This window comes from Pristis pectinata, chromosome 28 (assembly GCF_009764475.1).
Source record: "Pristis pectinata isolate sPriPec2 chromosome 28, sPriPec2.1.pri, whole genome shotgun sequence".
In the NCBI taxonomy this organism is placed as follows: domain Eukaryota; kingdom Metazoa; phylum Chordata; class Chondrichthyes; order Rhinopristiformes; family Pristidae; genus Pristis; species Pristis pectinata.
In genome coordinates this window covers 9174612-9194315 of record NC_067432.1, presented here as the reverse complement: position 1 = coordinate 9194315, position 19704 = coordinate 9174612, and the positions used below count along the sequence as shown (strand labels likewise).

General features: G+C 42.2%; 1 long non-coding RNA gene across 1 annotated transcript; it reads right to left on the bottom strand.

Annotated features, from left to right (window-relative positions):
• Nucleotides 1-10226: 10226 nt before the first annotated feature.
• Nucleotides 10227-15647, bottom strand: LOC127584087 (uncharacterized). Its single transcript, XR_007958342.1, has 3 exons — nucleotides 15561-15647; nucleotides 15225-15353; nucleotides 10227-10476 (listed from the first exon to the last, which is right to left on the bottom strand). It is a non-coding gene; the product is annotated as an uncharacterized LOC127584087 (long non-coding RNA).
• Between the last annotated feature and the right edge of the window lie 4057 nt (nucleotides 15648-19704).

The following is a 19704-nucleotide window of genomic DNA, read 5'->3' as shown; positions in this document are numbered from 1 at the left end:
GAACTCTTTCATAGATTCATGGAATTGTTAAGGGACAAGAGGAGGTCATATAACCCATTGCTGTGTTGCTCCAGGTGAACCAAACCCTTTGCTCCAAAGCCCCCAGTTTTTTCTTCATAGCCTTGCAGATTACTCTCCTAATTGCCTATCCATTTTCCTTTTAGGGATATTGTTTGCAGGAAATTTCAATCATAACTATTCCCCAATTATAAAAGTCCTCTCATACTCTTTTGCCCTAAATTCTAAATCTCTTTCCCTTATGCAAACAGCTTCCCTTTTGTCTAAACCATTCCCAATATTGTACATCTCTATCAAGTCTTATCACTCAGGCACTTTCATAGTTCTGTCTCCCACCTTCCTCCACACTACCCACCCACAGAACACTTCATTCCTACTTCCTAAGAATATTGAGCTATATCTAGGGTTCCATTTCTCCAGGCCATTCAGCTCCTCTGATCTTATAGGCTTCCATATATGATTCTGAACAATGCTATCTGGCCTTTTAATCACTGAGGCCACAAACACACACAAACACACACACACACTTATTTTCCCCAGCCAGTTTAAGGCATTTTTGTGCCCAATGATCCACACTATGAGCTTCCAACTTAGCCTAAGACTGGACTACCTCGCAGTCAAAGCCATGGCATCACATCAGTGGTGACAGCATTTAATCAGCCATAATGATCTATAACTTTGATGCATTGAATTAGAGACCTCAGTAGAAAGTGTTGACATTTATCTTGATATCTTGTGTTGTCCAATTCTGATACCATCCTTTCATTCCACCTTAAAGCAAAATGTGTTGGTTTTCCACATCCAAAAGATAAACACATCCAATCTATCCAATCTCATAAAAATCCTGATTCGAGCAGAATCTTGATCCAGTTATCGCATTCCTTGGCATAATAAGAACATCTATCGAGATATAATTGGAACACCCATTTTTTACCATTAAAGTATTACTGAGTGGAGACTGTCCTAAACATCTCGTTATCATTAATATGGTTCCATTTGTCCAAAAAGAATGAATTAATAATGCATTTATATTGGATAAGTTTGCTTCTTAAAAAATATATAGTTCCTTTATTATTCCAATGCTTAATAAATCTGTTTCATGTGTTATAGAATTTTGTAGCTTTTGTGGAACTAAGATATTATAAAGTCTTCTGTTGTGTGAGTTGGCTCTGAGAAACAGAACTTGATAAGGGCGATAGCCAGATGTGCATGAGTCATCAAAATCCAGCAAAGGTTTGTAGGTCAACCACTAGACTTTCCATCTGACTCAGGAATGAGAAGCTCCCCACCAATCACAGTGAGAGGGGATAACAGATGACAGAACTTTGAAACCAAAGTACAGGAGAATTCAACCCTTTTTTTGAGATGCCCATGCTTGTAAGATTCTATTGGTCCCTACAGAAAAGTCAGAGTTAACTCTGGAAATCAATTGGTTTGTGTCTGGAGGTCAAACCCAAGACAATGGCCATTGCGAGCTTTCAGAATCACCTTCTGTCAATGAGTGTTGGGGTTACTTTTGGAATCTTGCCAGTTTGTTTATCTGGTAGAAGAAAGAAAAGAGAAAGAAATAAATATAGTTCAAGTGTACGGATCACAAATCTATTTTAACAATTTCTTATGAATGCTCAATGACAGTTTCCTCTGTTGAACTAATGTTTGGTATAATTTTGTGCACCCTCTGGTACCTTGCTAAAGTGGTTATAATGTCTGAACTGGGAGAGGCTGCTGGACATTGTAAAGTCCATAGCCAAGCTTGTCTTCCTAATCTACACTGATCTTTAGAGGGGGTAGTTGTGGCTTAAGTTGCCTATGCCTAGTTTTGAATCAGAACATTGTAGGTTTGACTCCCATGTCTGAAGCACAAGCGGCCACTCAAAGTTGATATGCTCAGTTACACTGATGCTGCATTGTTGGATGTGCTATCTTTCTGGTGAGATGTCAAACCAGTTCCCTGTCTGTCCTCACCAATAGATGAAAAGTATCCCTCCATTCTCTGCATATTCATATGCCTATCTAAGAACCCCTTAAACACCTGTATCGTATCTGCCTCCACCCCCACCCCTGGCAGCACTGGTGCTGGACAGTCGGCCTGGATTTTGTTCTCAAATCCTTGGAGTGGGATTGATGTTTTGAAGATTTTGGCCAATGTTCCTACTACCAACTTCAGTGGAAGAGATCATTCAGCTGTTATCACATTGCTGTTTGTTGGAGAATGCTGAGCCACAAATGCCCGCTACATTTCTTACAATTTACCATCGTGATCACCACACTTCAAGGGATTTTTTCTACTGCTTTCTATCCTGACCTTGTGAAAGATGCTTGATAAATGCAGAACATTTTTTTCTTTAGAATAATTGAATAGGACAGCGCAGAAAGATCAACCAGCAAATAGAGTCCATGACTTTTTGCATAAAGTCCAATGAGTCACTATCTTACCTAAGCTTCCACTACTTTTTTTCTCTCAAGTATTTACCCAATTCCCCTACTGTTAAGCAATTATTGCATCTGTTTTCACCATCCTGTTAGGCTGTACATTCTAAATCCCTAGTTATTCACTGCATGAAAATGATTTCGCTCTTGTTGCTATGGTTCTTTTTGCCATTCACCGATACCTATGGTGTCTGGTTATTGTTCCTTCGACCACTCAAAACTCGTTTCTCTTCACATTCTATCCACACGCTTCCTGATTGTAATTACCACTGGGAAATCTCCTCTCTTCAAGGAGAACAGCACCAGTTTCCTCCAGCCTTTCCTCGTGACTGTAATCCCTCAAGCTATTCAGGCAATGGCAGCACAGTGGCTATGTTAATAGACTAAACACCCAAAGGACTGGAACCATAATCTAAAGACATGAGTTCAAATCCCATCACAGTTACTGGAGAATGTAAATCAGTAGATTTAATAAATACAGAAGTAAAATCCATGTTAAAATTGTGATGCTACTGTTGTATTTTTTGGAAAAATCTGCAATTAATTTACATGCTTTCAGGAGGGAAGGTAGCCTGTATGTGTAACTCCAGACCACGACAACATAGTTGATGATTAACCTGCCTTCTGAAGCAAACCAGTCAGTTGTTTGAAAAGCTATGAAAAACTCATCAAGTCGAGTTGTGCACAAGTACGTTGAGGTGCAGGTACATTGACAAACTTGCTTGCAGCAGCATCACAGGCACATAGGTTCAAACAACACACAGAACATAAATTATAAATAAATTATATGTAAGTTATACAAGAAAGTGAAGAAAATATATATACACATGAACCACCATCTATTAACCCAGCCAATGATCTGTCCTGCTAAGTCACTAACTGTCAAGTATTAGATTTCTGGACCAGTGCTATAGATTAGTCAAGCAGCAACCTGACATATTTAGACTCACAAATCATATCTTTCAGTCAATATCCCATGGCAACCCAACCTCCACCTTGTTTATCCCACCAGCAGTACAGTACCACAAAGAGATTGCACCATGGTATACAGCCGCACATGTTCTTGGGAGTACTCAGCGTTGACCTCAAAGCCCATGAAGTCTTATGGCAGCAGATCGAATAAGGGAAAATAAATCACCTGCTCCTTTCCCTCAACTGATGAATTAGTATAGTCCATTCCGAACACTGTGGTAGCAAAGATGTTGCAGTCACACAGGCTGTGTTAGATTCCAGTGTTGAGGAACAACCTCAGGAGATGCCAACCTCTCCTTTTACCTCTTTCCTTTCTACCATCCAGGGCCTCAAAGCTTTTCTCCAGGTGAAGCACTGATTTATTTGTAGTTCTTTAAACTTAGTATCTTCATAATCTTCACTGCATTAGGGAGACTAAAGACAGATTGGGTGACCACTCTGCAAAGTCCAGTTGCCTGTCACTTTAATTGTCCATCCACCCTGAGGCTGACCTCTCTGCCCTCAGCCTTCAACACTGCTCCAATTAAATGCAATGAATGTTTGAGGAACTGCACATCATCTTCTAACTAGGAACATTATAGGTTTCCAGACTGAACACAGTGTTCAATAATTTCAAATAATCAGTCTTTCCAGCTTTTCATTTCCTATTTTCAGCACTCTGAGTACTTGGTAATTTCAGAAGTGGGTTCTGCTTCCCCAGTTATACCTGCTCCAGACTCACTTGTAACCATTCATGATCTGTTAGCACTGTCTTTCACCTGCAATCGCTCCTTTCATCATTTACTCTCCACCGCTTTCAATCCCATCACGAATTCTTCCCTTTCCTATCTTCTTTCCTCTGCATTTAAAACAGGTTTGCTTTTAACTGTTTCCAGTGCTGAAGAAACATCATTGACCTGAACTGTTAGCTCTGTTTCTTTCTCCATGGATGCTGCCTGACCGGTTGAGTATTTCCAGCATTCCCTGCTTTAGTAACTGCTTTGTTAATCTGTACTTCCACCTTCAAAGAATTGTGCACGAACAACCTCAGATTCCTTTCCTTTGTATCCCCTTAGAAGTGCGCCATTTAACTTAGAAGAGTACCACTTAATTTATGTTGTCTCTTGTTCTCCCTGCCAAAATGTATCAACTCACATTTCTGCACAGAGTTTCATTTGTTGCGTGCCAGCCCATTCCTGTTGCTTTTTGATCTCCATCAACACTACTCTCATCATTTACAACATTTAACAGTTTTATGTCATCTGTGGTTTGTGAAGTTATGTTACCTAAACCACAGAGGTCTGGTACTGCACCCTGGGAAGTATCACTGGACACCCATTTCCAACCTAGAGAATATTAACTCATTATTTTCTGTCAACTGCTATACTTTTGTTTATCTGGAAACCTCTGCCCCCCTTCCACCATATGTTCTAATTTTGCTAACAAGCTTGATTTATTTCACTTTACCAAATGTTTTTGAGAACTCTATATACACACCTTCAACTTTGTTGTCCTCATCCATCTTCATGTTACAAATTTAGAAAACTCAATAAAGTTAGTTGAATAGAACTTGCTGTTAACAAATCAGTACCACCCCTCATTCATCACTTCATGCTTAAGATGCTATTTTTCCTGTAAACATCACTGGCATTAAACCAACACGGTAGTGTAGCGGTTAGCGTAATGCTTTACAGCGCCAGCGACCCGGGTTCAAATCCGGCCACTGTCTGTGAGGAGTTTGTACGTTCTCCCCGTGTCTGCATGGGTTTCCTCCGGGTGCTCCGGTTTCCTCCCACATTCCAAAGACGTACGGGTTAGGAAGTTGAGGGCGTGCTATGTTGGCACCGGAAGCATGGCGACACTTGCGGGCTGCCCCCAGAACACTCTACACAAAAAGATGTATTTCACTGTGTGTTTTGATGTACATGTGACCAATAAAGATATCTTATTTCCTCCCTATTTTGGACAAGGCTGTAATAACTGTAATTTTCAGTCCTCTGTCACCTATCGAAGGAGGTTTGAAAGGATTTAGCTAGGTTCTCAGCTATTATTACTCATTTGCAACCCAGAACACATCAGACTCAAATTTTCACTTATAGCACTGGTAATCTTTTCTTGTTCCTTCTTATCCACTATCTCAATAGCCCCCTCGATTTGGTGAAGTCTTTCACCATTGACGAAAGATAGAAAGTATGGTGACCTTTCAACTCCCAAGCTTAGGGACAAGTGAATTCAAAAGTAGATCCTGAGATGTAACTCAACTTAGTCATAGAACAAGATATTGAAAAAGGCCATTCATGCCTTCAAGTTTATGCATGTTCTTTCAAATCAACTGCTCCTGTTCCCCTGCTCTTTACTCTCACTCCTAGATTGAACCTCGAACCATTCGGCTTGCACCTACCACCAGAGTTTACTGGGGATTCATTGGGGAGAAATGATCAGCTGGTAAGCAGAAAGGACAAGAAGAAATTTTAAAGTCCAAGTCAAGTTAATTGTCATATGCTCGTGCGTGTATGCACAGGTACAATGAAAAACTTACTTGCAGCAGCATCACAAGCACACAGCACCAGATACACAAAATTCACAAGAAAAACATAAACATAAATTATACACAATTTTTCCAAGAAAGAACAATTGGAACAAATAAAGCAAGGTTCATTGTCGTGCAAAGTGATCATAGTGTTGCTATACTGAGGTAGTGATTAGGGTTGTGCAGGCACGGTAGTGTAGCAGTTAGCGTAACGTTATTACAGCGCCAGCGACCCGGGTTCAATTCCGGCTGCTGTCTGTAAGAAGTTTGTATGTTCTCCTTGTGTCTACATGGGTTTCCTCCGGGTGCTCTGGTTTCCTCCCACATTCCAAAAACATAGGGGTTAGGAAGTTGTGGCCATGCTATGTTGGCGCCGGAAGTGTGGCGACACTTGCGAGCCGCCCCCAGAACACTACGCAAAAAGATGTATTTCACTGTGTGTTTCGACGTACATGTGACTAATAAAGATATCTTATTTTATCTTATCCACTTAGGTTGGTTCATGAACTGAATGGTTAAAGTGAAGTAGCTGTTCTTGAACCTGGTGGTGTGGGACTTCAGGCTTCTGTACCTCCTGCCCGATGGTAGCTTTGAGAAGATGGCATGACCCGGATGGTGGGGATCTTTGATGATAGATATTGCCTTCCTGAGGCAGCACTTCACGTAAATGCTTTCGATGGTGGGGAGGGATGTGCCCGTGATGTATTGGGCTGAGTCCACCACTCTCTGCAGCTTCTTACGTTCCTAACCATGATGGAGATGGACAGATTGCCCTCCCTACCTTTTGCGTGGGTCATTATTTGAACTGAGCTTGTACAACCAATTCATTCCAATTAAACATTGTAACTTCTTGCTTCTGAAAAATATTTACATGAGTTAATATTTCCCAAAATCAAGTCCAGCTTTAAAACTATGTTAACACTTCACTGTGAGCTGTTGGGACTGACAACACAGTCATTGATGTAAAAATAATTTGTTTACATGTCCAACTGGGCCAGTGCTAAAATTATATTAGATGTTGTAAATGTGAATAGAGTAATGGAGTAAATTGACAATTGCCCTTCAATTAAACTCCGCTGATTTGGAGTTAGTGTAAGAGTGATTCCCAGCCATCGTGTCTCAGTTTCCCCCTTTGCTCTGTGTAATTAGGCTCACAGCCAATCCATCAGGGTGGAATTTTTATTGCAGGAGACTAGACGTGGATTCATGGTGTTTGGCTACAGAGCTCCAATTTCTGTTTGAGATGTAATCATTTACCAGTAACTTCAAAAACTGATTCAGAGAACTACGGCCCTTGAAAAGTGTTGGAGTAAACACTGGACAGTGTGCCCAGTCTTTTGCTCAACTTAGCTTGTTGCATCAGCATCAAAGTTTGGATCCTCTTCTGGGCTGGATAGAAATTGCACTTTGTTGGTGAGGACCCCTTTTGTGAACAGAATTGCCCAGTAGTCCTTCAGAGAGGAGGAGAGAGTGGGGGTTCTGTCAGATCACAGAATCATAGAATAAAACACTGAAAAAGACTATTCATTCCATCGAGTTTGTGTGTGCTCTTTCAATTCAGCTGCTCCTATTTTCTCTTCAAATTATCCCTGCAAAATTTATTCTCAAATCTAATTCACCTTTAAAAGTGACAATTGAATCAGTTTCCACCATCCAATCCAGAAGAGTGTTGCAAATACTAATCTCTTTATTTCCTCTCAGAGCTGATGTTTATTTTATCTTTCTGGCCATACCATGGGCAATCCAACTGAACGGCCCAGAATGTATAGTTGGGCACTTAAGCCTGTTGTATCACTGCAAATGCAGGTTGTCTGTCTGTAAAACAGAATGTCTCCAATGAACAAGGCTTGAAAGGGTTAACTAGCTAAAGCTTCATCTGGAACTGCTGCTTTAGTCAGTACAATTGCTTTTGTGCTAAGTAACTGCAGGTGCAACATGACTAATGGATGCAAGTATACTGTTATTACAAACTAGGCAGGGAGGGACAGTTTGAGACATTAAGCTGCTTATGTTGTTATCTGTTTTCTTCTCTCAACCTGCTGAAGTATAATCAAATATTAACCACTTTTATTATTTTTCTGTATCAGGCTTTGCTGGATTAGGTATATCATAAGTGTGCTAGAATATAACATTGCACTGTCAATATTTGACAGTCCCAATGGACAACACTCCTTGTTATTAAAATAGCCCTTTTCCCTTGATTTTCAACCACGTCAGTTGGTCTCTCTGGTGATAATATTCCACTGCACTTCTCACAAGGAAGCAAGGATCCCAAGACTAAACAATGTGGGATTTGTTTGAATGGATGGTTGATGGTTGGTTCGGACTCGGGCTGAATGTCCTGTTTTCATGCTGGCTCTCTCTGTGACTCTATTACTATAACCATGTGGTTGTGCTGGCAAGGAAACTTGTAATTGATTCTCAGTTTGGCTTCATTCAGTTTAGTTCCCTTCCTCTCCTGAAGTTGTATTAAAGGCCATCCTTTGCAATCTTGCCTGAGTGATTCTGGATCCCTGGGCTAGTTAATAGAAGGGCTGAGTTTAATCTTAACCCAATTCCTTACAGGCACTTTACAGCAGGACATTATTAAACAGAGATCAACAATACAAACACAGGGCAATTCTTCCCATTCCTAGTTTTGGAATACCATTTGCAGCATTCCTTGTTATTCCAGTTGGAGTGAGATAATTTCATGAAGATTGGAAATGGAACTGGGAGTATCTATTTTGGGACATCCAACGTGCCAGCCTGTGAATGACAGTGATCTTTCTATCACTTTTAGCATTTAGTTTTTGCTAATATTGAGGTATTTATTTCAGTGTGGAATAAATTAATTACCAAAATAATGCTTATCATTAAACTCCAGAACAGGGAAAAGAATGACAGAGAGGCAGTGAGGTTTAGGGAAGGAACTTGGGGCTTAGGCAGTTATAGGAACAAAGCAATTAACTGCAGGAACACAAGAGGCCAGAATCACAGATGCAGAGAGTTATAGGGTAGGCACGACATTGTGGACCGAAGGGCCTGTACTGTGCTGTAGTGTTCTAAGTTATGTTCTATGGTAGGGGGAGATCACAGAGACGTGAAAGAGTGAGACCACGAAGTGTTTTGAAAACCTGGATGTGAGGTTTAAAAACAAGCTGTTGCTTAATCCAGAGCCAATGTAGGTCAACGTGGGTGAGCATGACTTGGTGTCATTTGGGAGAAGGCTGAGTCTGTGGAGAGCTGGAACCTGCCGTGGGTGTGATGCAATAACAAACAATCTGCTGGAGGAACTCAGCGGGCTGAGCAGCATCTGTTGGGGGGAAAGGAATTGTCAACATTTTGCGTAGAAATTCTGCATCAGGACTGAATTCCTCCAGCAGATTTTTTGTTGCTCCATTGGCAGATTGAAGGACAGTTGACAGTGGAGTCACCTAAGGGTCAGTCCTGGGACGATTCAGGTCAAAACCCAGCATCAGAGGTGGGAGGGAAAATAGTCAGTATAAAGAGGAAAGGGTAAGACAGTGGCCAGTGAGTGATCGGTGGACCGAGGAGGGGGTGAAGAATGTCAGACAGATTGAGTCAGTTCAGGGAGGGGAAGAGGCGGAGTTGGGAGACAGAGGCAGCTGGATGATGTGATGGAACAGACAGGTCCAGAGATAACCAATACTTGAGAACTCCAGCAGCAGATGAGCAGAGGTGACAATGAATAAAATGATGCTGTAGGTGTGCAAATAGGTGGCCTTAGTGATGGTGGAAACCTGGCCCAGTGTTCATTGCATGTTTAAGTATGTCACTGTCCTCGAATTGTGATAATGAAAGGATCTTTTCATGAAGTCTCGCTATCCCCCGGTCTCTGCAGGTGAGATAAGCTCCTAAGCATGGTCAAGAACAAAATAATCCACTTAAAAATGATCACAGCTCTCAGCTATGCTGGGAGTTAGGCTATTTTTAAATTAACTCATTAGTACATGGTGGTGATTGCCTTAACAGCTGACAATTAAGCAGTGGAATGTGAGATAAAATTAACATTAAAGAGGAAGATGTTCTAAATCATCAGGCTAAACTGAACCTATTAAAGCCAGAATATTGCATGACATTTTGTCTTTCTAAGATTAACACAATAATGGTTTGAAAAATCCAATGAGCTTTACATATCAGATATGTCTATCCCCGGAGCATTTTTTCAGTCTGTTGATGATTTATGAAGCTCCCTTGTCTTTAATGTGGAAAATACAGACAGGAGAAAGAATGGAGGAAGAGATATTACTCTGCATTAAAGAGGAAGCAACTTCTGATTTTAATTTGTGTTTTTTATCTTCATTCCTGTCAGGTAATTTTCTCCTCTTCTCTCAGCATCCTTTGCTAGCCTTATAGTCCACAGTCTAGGACGGCACAGTGACACAGCTAGTAAAGATGCTGCTTCCCACTTCCAGTCACCCTGACCTTGGGTGCTGTCTGTGTGGAGTTCGCATGTTCTCCCTGTGACCGCATGAGCTTCCTGCAGGAGCTTTTGTTTCTTCCCACATCCTGAAGGTACGCAGGTCGGTAGGTTAATTGACCACCTGAGCTGGTTTTAATGTTGAGATGAGTGGTAGAATCAAGAGAGTGTTGATATAAAATAAAATAAAATAGGATAAGATAAGATAAGATATTTATGTATTAGTCACGTACATCGACACACACAGTGAAATGCATCTTTTTGCGTTACTGAGAATGTGCTGGGGGCAGTCCGCAAGTGGCTGTTTGATGGACTCTGGACTCAGTAGGCCAAAGGACCTAGCCATACTGTAGGACTCTATGATTAGAGTCATCGAATTGTACAGTAGGGAAGCAGGCCTTTTGGCCCAACTCAACCATGCTGACCAAGATGTCTATCCGAGCCAGTTTAATTTGCCTGCACTTGGCCCACATCCTTTTAAACTTTTTCTATCTACATACCTCTCTAAATATCTTTTAAACATTGTAACTGTACCCACCTCTTCAGCTTCCTCTGGCCGCTCGGTCCAGATACCCACCACCTTCTGTATGAAAAGGTTTCCCCTCAAGTCCCTTTTAAATCTTTCCCCTCTCACCTTAAGACTATGTCCTCTAGTTTTAGGCTGTTATGTTCAAGTTTTCATAGCTACATTCCCTCCCCTCATCTCAAGAAGGAATGACTTTTGATGCTGACAGTACTCTGAGAACTGCTTTCTCTCACAAAAGCACCTTCTTTACACTGGAACAGATCTTCCTAAAGGGCTAAATCATCTGGAATAGTCACAAAGTCATTTAATTCACAAGAAACATAGGGACAGGAGACCTCTCAGCCCCTGGAGATCATTAGGGTTTTATTTATTCATTTATAAGATGAGAATATCTCTACCAAGGCTCACACTAGCTTCCCATCCCTAATCCAGGGAAGGCACTCCATTCATCCAGGTTAAACGATTTATCTTAACTCCATGAACCTGCCTCAGTTCCAGATCATTCAATTTTCTCACCTAACAAAAATCCAGCACCATTCCTCAATTTACAAAAGGGATTTGTTCCCAGAAACTTTTTGTCTACTGATATCTTTAAGGCTCGGTGAAATGCTTTATAGGAATTTTGGTATGGAGAGTGACGCACTGCTAATTATAGCAAAAAATAGCTTCTGAAATCAAGAGTGAATGCCTCATAGTGAAAATTCATAAATGGAGCATTCATTAACTTGTCTTGATCTCAGTCTTGAAAGCTCTAGTTATCCTTCAGTTGCCTCATTCTTTTAGGACAAGTGTTCCAGATTTCTACTTTGACTATGTGTACATGTACTTCTAGGTTCTCCTCCAACATGGCCCAGCTTTAATTTTATGATTATCTTCAGTTCTACTACCTCTGTACTGTTGCATCATTCTCATGCAATACTCAGGCTTTTAAAGTCCATGGTTTCTGCTACTTCAGTTACCTGACATTTTGTGTGGGGAACTTTCATTCTGTGACTGAAATTCATCATTCCCATTACAATTCGATTAAATCTGTCCCCTTTTCTTTCCAAGGATACTCTCCCAAAAGTTTGGTACCCATCTTTGAACAAAATACCCCAAAGCCATTATGTCTCAATGAACCATTTTCTTGTCTCTCCTAAGGTCAAAGGATGTGATCCCAACTGCTCTTCTGATAAGTATAAGGTTAACATATTCTTCCCCAGGATGGAAGTCCACATTCCTGGCACGGCCAGCATTCATTCCCCATCAATAATTGCCCTTGAGAAAGTGCTGGGGGTCTGCTCCCTCAAAGGCTGAATGGCTTGCAGGGACATTTCGAAAAGCATTTAAAAATCAAAGGCATTGCTGTGGTCTGGAGTCACATATGGGCCAGACAGGGTAAGGTGACAGATTTCCTTTCCCAGAGAGCACTATGCAACAAGATGAGTTCTTACTGCAATCCAATAATTTTTGGTCATGATTAAGAGATCTTTAATTCCGAAGTGATTCAATTCCCAATGGGAATGAACCCCTGTCTCTAGGTCACTAGTTCTGCAGTTGAAGACCACTCATTTAACTACCGTTCCACTTGTTGTCATCTTTTAAAACTCATGATTACTGTTAGTTACTGCTTGGTTTACCTACTCTCTAGTCTCCTCATCTTTGCCTCTGTGCCAAACTTTAGCCCTTCATCAAGGTTTTCCAAATAACAACAAACTAGTGCTTGTCAATGGGCTACATGGTTGCAACATCGGCACCTCCAGTTTGCTCAGTGGCGGAGAGGAATGCAAACAGGGAGAACAGCAGTGGGTCTGGATATAATAGTGTTTTCATAGCTGCGCTTTGAAACTTCATGGCAATTTTTGGATGCATTCCATTTCTCCCACAGAAGCATATCATCTCTTAGGCCTAGCCATGAAAGGAGGCACCATTCCGAAATTGCTGATTCCCTGCGCGTTACAGAGGGTCTTTGAATAGACAGCATTTCACGGATTCAAAACCTAAAGTGGAATTTGCCAGACGTGATAAATAATGTACCTTTTACTTCACTAAATACACTGCTTTCAGCATTCAGTGTTACAGAGATTCCAAATTCCTGTGGTTCCTCTATCCACAGAATCTACATCAACAATGTAAGAATTTATTTTAGGCTTTCCCTAATTGCGCAATAGTGCACGCCAGGACCCTGAGTAGCCCCTCATCCAATACTGAGTTAAATGTTCACAGCTGCAGCAAAGAGACCAAGTGCATTCAGGGTGGGCAGTACAAGAACACCCAGAGTTTCTGCTCATGATCATGTCACCTGATCCCTAGCACATGCATGTGTCATTGTGTGTGATACTGTGTACATACCTGCTTTTGTGTGTGAGACTGTGTGTGAATCTATATCTGATTCTAAGTGTGTATACATGTAAGAGAAATGCACATCTGTGTGCGTGCACATGTGTGTGTGCATATGTATGCGTGCATATGTATGCACATGCATGCGTGTTTGCCTAGCTGGCTGTATTTATGTGAATCACCATGCTCATATGAGTATGTCTGTCTATGTGATGAAGTGGTAGCCCGCATGTGGGATTGTGTGTGTGTGAGAGAGTGTCTACATGTGTCTGTGTGAGGGTCTGTGTGTGACCATGTGTACACCTGTGCGTGAGACTCTGTGTGTGTGTGTGTGTGTGTGTGTGTGTGTGTGGGTGTGTGTGTGAGAGAGAGAGAGAGAGAGAGAGATAGCTGAGAGAGAGAGGAAGTAGATAGCTTTATATATGTTTAAAATAAAAACTGAAAATGCTGGAAATACTCAGCAGCTCCTGCTGTATCTGTGGTCAGAGAAACAGAGTTAATGTTTCAGGTCAAAGGACTTTCATCAGAACTGCAGAACTGGGAAAGAGAGAAGTTTGTGGGTCTTCAGGGACGATGGAGGAGAGGAGATGCCTCTGATAGGATGCACCAGGGAGACCAAGGGGATAAGCTGCAAACAGGTTTATCTGGTCAATGAATGAATGGGAGCAGTTAGAGATTGAGAACATAGACAAAAGAACAGAGACAAAATATATGTTTTCCCCCGTTTCTCAGGCAGCTAATGTAGTGTTCACAGGCAGTGTGTCTGATGATACTTAGAAAACACATGCATTTTTTTTACAGGATTAGCTGACCTCAGCTGCTGAAGAGGGTAGCATTGACTGATTTTCTCTTTCCTTGAGCCCAGGATTCAGAGGCTAATTTTAACACCATTTCTTCCCCCACTGAGATGTGGTGAATTAATTTGGTGCGAACCAAGAGTAGACCTTCATGGATCATGCAGCCAACATGCTAACCACTGGTGGATCTGTTCCGTTACAGATACTCATGGAGCAATAATTTAAGGAAGCCTATAGATTTTTTCCCGTGACCACTTTGATCACTTTGTATTAAAATAGACTTTGGTTTTTTTTGTTCTAATTGTGTTCTTTCTTGTAAAAGTTGTGTATAATTTATGGTTAATTTATGTTTTTCTTGTGAATATTGTGTCTCTGATGCTCTGTGCCTGTGATGCTGCTGCAAGTAAGTTTTTCATTGCACCTGTGCCTCCACGTACTTGTGCATGTGACAATAAACTCAAATGGCTTTAAACAATATGATGAAAAACAGATTATTGGGTCATGATAATGCTGCCCTTTGTGGGAAACGGCTCTGCACAAAAATTGGCTGCTGAATTTTCTACCTTATAACAAAGACTCTGCACTTCTCGAATTCATGAACAAAGACAAGGAAGGAATTTGGTTTCAATGAATCCTGCAGCCAAATGCCTGGCCAAAGTTAATTGACAACACTCACTGACCAGATACCCATAGGCATAAAGTTGACCTTTGCAAGGCACTGGACAAAGACCAATATTACTGTTGTGGTAAGAGTCAGGGCTTCAACAATTTAAAGCATAAAGGTCTATTCTTGGTCAGCACCAAGTTAATTAGCCATACCTCAGTGGGGGGAAGAAATGGTATTACAGTTTAGAAGCAGAAATAGGCCATTCAGGCCCTTCAGTCTGCTCTGCTGTTCATGACTGATCTTTGTCTTCTTAGTTGCACTAACCCCATATCCCTTGATTCCCATATCTTCAACTAATTTTATCAGCCATTGTTTCAAATACACCCAGTGACTGAGCCTCCATAATGCTCTTAGGTAGTGAATTCCAAATATTAAGATCCTCTGTGTGAAGAAATTTCTTCACATCTCATTCTTGAATGACCAACCCCTTATTTTGAGACAGTGACTCCTGGTCCCAGCTAGGGGAAATATCATCCCTGTATCTAGCCTGTCAAGCTGTGTAAAAATGTTGTATATTTCAAGATCACCTCTCCTTTTAAACTCTGCTTAATTTCTGCTCATACCTCAAACTTGCTGTCCCAGAAATCACTCCGATGAACCTTCACTGCACTTCCTCAGCCACAAGTATGTCGTTCCTTATGTAGAGACGCCACAGCTGTACACGATATTGCAGATGCAATCTCATCAGGGACCTATATAATTGGAACAAGGTGTCTCTATTTTCATAATCAAATTCACTTTATACTCAAAAGACTAACATATCACCAGACTTCTAATTATTTGTTGCATCTACATGTTAACTTTCAGTGATTCATGTACAAAGGACCTAGTTCCCTTTGAATATTGATACCTTACAAACTGACTTCTTAAAAACTGCTTTGCTTCCATTTTATACATACTTCCACAACATTTCCATCCACCGTGTCTTTGTCCTTTCACGTATCCATATCCTCTTGCAGCCTCTTTGTATCCTCTTCACAGCCCACACTGCCTTCAAAAAAAGCAGAGGAAGTTAGGGTGGGAAAGAGTCAGAACAATCCCACTATTTTAAAAAATTCTATCACATGAACATCATGCTCTGAAATAAATGTTTTATTCATTATTTCACCAGCTGGTGCCATGAACATTTCAGCGAGGGTGATTGTTTTACTTGGTAGTTAATCATAATGCTCCTTATTAAAGCAGAGTCTAGAGCCACAGCGAGAAGAAAACACTCTTGTTATCAAATGAGGAGCTTTGTTTTCTGGAAAAGGTGTTTTTAACTCTTGTGGAGCTTTGACACCTGCCAGGCCTGGTCCACAGGCATCAGGCAGCCTGAGGAACATCCATTCAGGTGACCAGACTCCCCTCAGTAACCATCGCCTTAGACTCCCTTGCACAGTAACTGAAAATCAAGAAACTGATGAAGGGTCACTGACCTGAAACATAAACTCTGTTTCTTCTTCACAGGTGCTGCTTGACAGGCTGAATATTTCCAGTATATTCTGTTTTTATTTCAGATTCCCATGCACAGGAATTGTCAGATATTGATAAGGAATGGGAAGACCTACCACAGCATGGAAATGGGCACTTGGGCCCACAGTATCTGTACCAGGCATCAAGCACTCATTTAATCTCATCCTACACAAATCCCATTTTATTCTCCTCACATTTCCATCAACTCCCCCCTCCCCCAGATTCTATTACTCTCCTATACACAAGGGGTAATTTGCAGTGCCCAAACAACCTCATAACCCACACATCTTTGGGACGTGGGAGGAAACCACACAGTCACAGGGAGAAACGTGCAAACTCCACACAAACGGCAACAGAGGTCAGGATTGAACATGGGTCGCTGGAGCTATGAGGCAGCAGATCTACTAGCTGCACCACTGTGCCTAGACCTTTATCACACTGCTACTGAGCTGGTTTGTAGAAGCGCTGTTCTGAAGCTTCTCTCCAGACTCTGCCACGTCTTGCCTGGCTGCAAACAACCAACACAGCTCAGGAATTGGGAACCTGGACTTGGCCTCAGCATCAAGAATTCACAGCTGATTCAGGCCCTTCAACTCAACTGGTTATACAAGCCTCATTCTGCCTTACCTCCCCTCAGTTTACAGCATATGCCGTGCAAGTTGATAGGGTGGTTAAGAAGGCGTATGGTGTGCTGGCCATTAGTCAGGGGATTGAGTTCAAGAGCCACGAGGTAATGTTGCAGCTCTATAAAACTCTGGTTAGAGCAGACTTAAGAGTATTGTGTTCCGTTCTGGTCGCCTCATTGTAGGAAGGATGTGGAAGCTTTAGAGAGGGTGCAGAGGAGATTTACCAGGATGCTGCCTGGATTAGAGAGCATGCCTCATGGGAAAAGGTTGAGCGAGCTAGGGCTTTTCTCTTTGGAGCAACGGAGGATGAGAGGTGACTTGATAGAGGTGTATAAGATTATGAGAGGCATAGATAGAGTGGACAGCCAGTACCTTTTTCCCAAGGGCGGCAATGGGCAATACCAAATGACATCTGTTTAAGGTGAGTAGAGGAAAGTTTAGGGGAGATCTCAGAGGTTGGATATTTACACAGAGAGTGGTGGGTTACTGTAATGCACTGCTGGGGGTGGTGGTAGAGGCTGATAACAATGGGGATATTTAAAAGACTCTTAGAAAGGCACATGGATGTAAGAAAATAGGAGGGTTACAGGCTGTGCAGGAGGGAAGGGTTAGATTGATCATGGAGTAGGTCAGCGCAACATCGTGGGCCAAAGGGCCCGTACTGCGCAGCACCGTTCTACGTTCTATGTTTATATTCCTCTCTTGCTTACTTATCCATTAACCCATTGTGTAACATATGGGAATTAAGTTGGTAAGAACTGTAACTTGTGATTGGCCACCTTCTAGTATCTTGGTGAGTGAATGACGGAGAGATACCAAGACAAGGTGCATCCACGCTACTCACCCAGGAGCTGCATGTTCTCATGGCTTTCTGAGTAGAAATGTTTCCAGTGATTTTTTTTCACTGGAAATATTAATGACAGCTAGTCTGTTTACCAAATGAACCTTCAAGGAGACTCCTGCTGAGGTTTAACAAATAGTTAGAGTTAGAACACTTTGAGACCTAGCATAACGATACTTGTAATCAGCATTAGAAGAGTGCCAGTTATGAAGACAATGACATCTAGTTCTAGTCATTTTCCTTTGCAATTTTTACACAGATTTTTCCTAACTTTTGTTCACTATGCTGTTGTTTTGCTTATTTCAGTGGAATGGAACCTATTTTTGCTCCATTCACAGGATGTGGGTTCCACTGGCAAGACCAGAACTAATTGTCTTTGAAGCAATGGTGGAGAGCTGGCTTTTTCAACCACTGTAATCCATGTGGTGAAGCGTTGTTTGTCAGGGAGTTCGAGGATTTAGACCCATCGATGGTGAAGGAACTATGACAGAGAGGCACAAGAGACTGTAGATGCTGGAATCCAGAGCAACAAAGAAGATGCTGGAGGAACTCAGCAGGTCGAGCAGCATCTGTAGAGGACAATGGACAGTCAACATTTAGAGCCAAGACCCTTCATCCAGACCAGCTGGAGGCTCAGGTGCTGCCTGTTGGTTTGTTGCCTTGTTGGTGACGTCAGTCCAGATGAAGGGCCTCGACCTGAAACATCGACTGTCCACTTCCCTCCACAGATGCTGCCTGGCCCATTGAGTTCTTCCAGCATCTTATTTGTTGCTCAAGGAACTATGACATATTTCCATGTCAGGAAGGAGTGAGACTTGAAGGGAAACCTGCCAGAGGTGGTGTTCTTGTTGCTTCTGCTTCTCTTTGTTACTGCAAGGTTTGGAGATGTTGTCAGAAAGGTGGTGGTAAGTTGCTACGGGGCACGTTGTTGATGGTACACGTTGTTGATGGTACACAGCGTAGCCACGATACACTAGTGGAGGAAAGAACAAATAATTGGAAGAGGTTAGCGGGTTGAGCAGCATCTGTGGATGGATTGTCGTCGTTTTTGGTCAAGGCCCTGCATTAGAGCTGAGAGTGGAGAGGGAAGATAGCCTGTGTAAAGAGGAGCGAGGGAGTGGTGAGACAGGGGCCAAGCAGGCAATTGGTGGACTGAGAAGGGGTGAAGAATGATGGGCAAGATGGAGTCGGGCAGAGGAGGGGGAGGGATAGAGCTGAGAGACAGAGGCAGGTGGATCATAGGTAGAAGCAGACAAGGTGAAAAAAAGGCAGATAGAGCCAGGAGGGGGGAAGGGAGCATGAAGGCGGAGACAGTGTAGGCATGCCAGCAGCTCTACTTTGTTACAATCTCCTCAATTTTGTATGTCACCAAAGACTCTTACAAATTTTTATAGATGTACGGCAGAGAGCATCCTGACTGGTTGCATCACAGTCTGGTATGGAGCCTCCAATGTACAGGATCACAAGAGGCTGCAGAGGGTTGTAGACTCAGCCAGCTCCGTCACAGGCACAACCCTCTCCACCATCGAGTACATCTTCAAGAGGCGGTGCCTCAGGAAGGTGACATCTATCATTAAGGACCCTCACCATCCGGGACATGCCCTCCTCATTTTATTTCCATCAGGGAGGAGGTACAGGAGCCTGAAGACCCACACTCAACGATTCAGAAACAGCTTCTTCCCCTCCACCAACAGATTTCTGAACGGTTCATGAACCCATGAACATTACCCCGTTCTTCCTATTTTTGGCACTATTTATTTATTTTTGCTACTTATAGTTTTTAATGTCTTTGCACTGTACTGCTGCCACAAAATAACAAATTTCACACCATATCTCAGTGATAATAAGCGATTCTGACTCTGATTCTGAACTGTTAGAGGGTGATAAGCAGGAACACAAAGGCTACCAGTGCTGGAATCTGATAAGTAAAGAAGGTGATAATGGGACCATTACGAGAGAGGTAAAGGGCAGATGATCCCGATTAGGAGGGGATCGGGTGGGTGAAATCTGTGGGTAATGGGTGGATGGAATTAGGAAGGGGAGGGAGGGTAAGAAGGGCTGAAGGGGGGGCTGGAAGGGTGTATGGAAAATGGAACAAAAATGGGAGGACGGAGGTGGATC